This window comes from Parasteatoda tepidariorum, chromosome 2, assembly GCF_043381705.1.
Source record: "Parasteatoda tepidariorum isolate YZ-2023 chromosome 2, CAS_Ptep_4.0, whole genome shotgun sequence".
NCBI classification, from domain to species: Eukaryota; Metazoa; Arthropoda; class Arachnida; order Araneae; family Theridiidae; genus Parasteatoda; species Parasteatoda tepidariorum.
Window position 1 is genome coordinate 6471784 of NC_092205.1, and position 4342 is coordinate 6476125.

Sequence of the window (4342 nt, forward strand, 5' to 3'; positions counted from 1 at the left end):
ATACTCTAAGAACACAAGTGATTGAGAAATTCAAAATGAGGAATCACATGGGGTAGAGATTGACAAAAAGCATGAAATTAAAACGCACGAAGCAGTTTAGGAGAAAATTCAAGTAAAAATCAGACCATAACAGGTAAATCAATAATAGATTTAAAATATATCCTTCCTAACAATAGGCAGCAAGAGGCCATCAGGATTCAGGGAGGTGCCTTGTTACTAAACAATTTTCTTACTATTTCCTCAATTCCCCTTTTTTATTTTAGAGTTTGACCAATGCTGCTTTATAAACTCATATGTGGTTTTTGAATGAAAAAGTTTTTCTCTAATGTGCTTGAAATTTGTAGAATGGATTATTATATGTTTTCAATCTTCAACAAGCTGACAGGTACGGCAAAGCTGAGTTCCCCCGAAGAAACTGGCCTTATGTTGCCCATGACAGCCCTGATTAGTTAGGAATTGATTTAAAAAGAAATTTCCCATGATTTTCCTCGTTGGAACTTTCGGGAGGAGTTCGAATGCGTGCCTTCCCATTGTAAAGCTGTCACTCCATCTCTCCTACCATTCAATCAATTTTTCCAGTTCCAAAGTTTTTCTTGCAGTCCGCCTGCTGGGATCTTCAAACAGATCGACCGTTAATCTCTCACAGGCTAATTTGGCTTACCTATCAGCCTCCTCTTTGCCCATATTGCCTGCATGTGATTTTATCCAATGTAAAACGATATTGTTTGCGAATTCTTGTTTAATTAAGTGAACTAAATACTCTTTAGAGTTGCTATTTTCCAAAGCTTGCAGGCTAGACAGGGAATCGGTATAAATTGAGATTTTATCTGCAATTCTTTGTTCTTTAATCCAACGAATCGACTGGAGAATGGCTCATTATTCAGAATTAGACACGGAAACGTGATCAGAGATGCGAAAAGTTTTTTTTCCAACAGGTTCTCCCTCCAGATAGGCCACGAAAGCGCATCCTGTCTAAAATTCATTGTTAACTAAAAGTTTCGATCCATCTGTGAATAATTCTTGTCCCTTATAAGTAGGTAAATGTAGTTGATATTTAAGTAAAACTTCTTCACCCGGATAATAAATATAGGTGTAGGTACTGGTTTATAGATTATGTGGTCTTCTTCATGTTGGAAAATATTATTAAGTTGAGCTTCAGCGTTTACGGTCATATCTAAAGGGATTGTCCCAGCAAGTACTTGGGGAGCGTCAATAGATGTAGTCGTATGCTTTAGTGATAGATAGTGAAGAAGTTCTTTCTATTTTTTTCCAATCCATTAATGATTCTTACCTGTTGCGAAAACCAAATTTCAGCTACATAGAAGATAAGTTTCTGAGTGCTGTTTAGGTAGATGAATTTCCGAACATCAGGGCCAATCCCCCAGTCAACCCCTGAGATCAGTTTAGCTTGAAATTTAGTCACTTTGCTATAGATACAGTCAAGGTGGGGCACCCAGGAAAGCTGATTGTACAATTTAAATCCCAGATAATCTATGGTTTCCCTCATTGAAATGTTAACTACACAGTGTTTTATAGTTGGTCGTCTTAAGACCCGATTGGCCTCAGGAAATACCATGGTGACAGTTTTTTTGGTACTGAACAGAAGATTGTGAGACGCAGCCCAATTTTCAAATTTCGTCATAATCATAGTGGCTTGGGGTTCAAGTCTATCAAGAAATGTTCCGTTGAGAAGTAATAGGAAGTCATCAGCGTATGTGATTATTTCCTTTTCCCTTCCCCTTCAAGAGGATTCCCTTTTCATATTTAAGAGAGCGTTCGCTATAAGTAGTCATAAGATCGGTCCCAGAATTGACCCCTGTGTGTCTCCTCTTGCTAAAGGCCTCTCCAACTTCTCATTCAAACAGAATCCTTCTGTTGTCCAAAAAACTTGAAATCAACTTAACCAAGTCATAGGAACAGTTGCAAGAATTCAATTATTCGATAATTTTGTTCCAAAGGACTCTATCAAAGGCACTTTTGATATCAAGGGAAGTACCCAGTGCGGGATGTTCATTATCCTTTATTTTCTTGGTTTTCTCATAACCTTCTCCTTTATTTTCTTAGTTAGAAGTAGTAAGTTCTACCTCTCCCAAAACCGTGTTGATCTGTCTGTAGAATGTTATTAGATTCAAGGTGAAACACTAATAGATTTGTTCAACAAATTCCCCCAAACCGGAAGAAGAGAAATCGGACAATAGCTTTCAGGTTGGTATAAATCCTTTCCAGGTTTAGGGAGAAGAATTAATTTAGCTTTTTTCCATAATGTAGGGAAATAATTTAGAGAATGGCATTTGCTAAGGATTTAATGACTTCGGGAGAGATATTGTCGAAACCTGCAGCTTTATTGTTCTTTATACTATTAACAACAGCTGTAATTTCATTCCTAGTGTATAGTTGATCCCTGTTACAACTTTAAGGTTCCGGCAAAGGAGATGGGTGTTGGTCCAATGGGAAATGATATTCCAGGATAGTTTCAATTGTGGTTTTTTTAGTGGTGATCATAGTTCCATCTGATTTATGCATCTGTTTAAAGTCAAGATGGCTATTAAACTTGTCCCTGACTGTCAAATAGCCAGGACCAAAGCATTCTTTGGTTACAATATTTTTAAGATAATTCTTTACTCTATCCTTTTTCGTTTTGTAATGTTTCTTTTATAGATAGTTTTTTTCTTTTTTGTCCTTTCAGCTTTCTTTTTTGTCCTTCAGATCCTTTTCAGCTTGAAAAAGTCTTCTTCTTCTATTGATGTTCAACTCCGTTGCCTTGTATTTTTGAACCCGACCCGGAAGATAAAGGAGCTCCTGGATCAGGTATTGGGAAAAATTTGCTTTCGTGGAGAACTTTAAGTTGGAACTAAAAAGCAATTGCGTTACAAGGAGAGAAAAAGCACGAAAACCTTCCACGGTTAGCTTGACTGCAGGGGGACTCTTGCCCGTGATCCGTCTACCACTGAGGCGGGTTTCGTATCGATCAGTCATGGCAGGGATTCGAACCCGGTTGACCACATTGGAAGGTGAACGCTGTATTCCCTGAGCCATCACGGCTCATCACGACATTTGGTATAAAAATTTAATACTAAACATTTCCTGTATTACAGTTCAGAAAAGCAAATTGAAAGATATTTGCTCACTACTATAAAATTCACAAAAAATATCTTTTAGTAAATATTTATTATGCTTCATTTTTTTAAAATTTAATAATAATAAAGAAAAATACTGCAAGGTATATAATTTTTACAACACTTTAAAGAATGCAATTGTGCATAGCAGAATGCATATTTTGAAAAATCGGTCGAATACTTTCTGAGAAATCGAATCTTAAATAGCTGACTTTGCTAAAATTTGTTTTCTCAAGAACTATTCGATCGATTTCATTCGAATTTTGTTAAAATAATTCTATATTGAAGAACCTTAGAAAGATTTTCAATATAAGATTATGTAAAAAGTTTGTACAAGTTTTGTTTTAAAGTCTATTATCAAATAAAATAATAAATATTCACTAAAATTGTTCTTTTTGCATCGAATTACCTTCGGGTAAATAAATTTTATAATTGCGTGTACAAATGTTTTAATTTGCTTAAAAAAGTAATCAAGATATGGAGAAATACGCAAAAAGTATACTAAGGGGTCTGAATCTTGAATCGCTCTCCTGATCAAACTATAGTTACCGTGTTTCCCAGATTACAGATATCCCCTTTATTTTGGAATTTTTCCTATATTTGTTTCTGAAATCTAAATAAGACAAGAGAATCGCATATTTATTCTAGGAAAGTAAGTTTTCTGTCTGAATTCATAACTTAAATTATCTCTTGCACTAAATAATTAGCATATTTGAAGTCACTCCCTCGAACCATTAAGATTGAGTTCATGAACGTGAAGATCCGATCATTATATCAAAAGTTATTCAGTGTGTTACATTTTTTTTTTTTTGCACTGTGCAGCTATAAGAATTATTGAAGCTGTAAATCCGAGTTATTATCCAGATAGAGATTTGTTTTTAAAATGCACAGACTATTCTGTAAAGCACACAATATTTTTTTCTATTCTGCTGAAACGCTTTATCACGAAATATCTAATAGAGTTTCGTTTCCAATGAAGTATAACTATTTAATTAAATGCTTGTATTGTTCTTTTACGATAGTTCTTTCATGTTATTGTCTAAATTTCCAGTTTATTTGTTTATTAAACAGCAATCATTTGAATAAAATTACATTGCATTTGCTAAATTTCACTTAACTCTCTTAAAAGTAATTTTCAGCGGGTTGTTGGAAAATTAAAAATGTAAATTATAAATACAAAACAAAACAAATTTTCAATCAAAAACTTTATTTATTTCTTCAAAAAT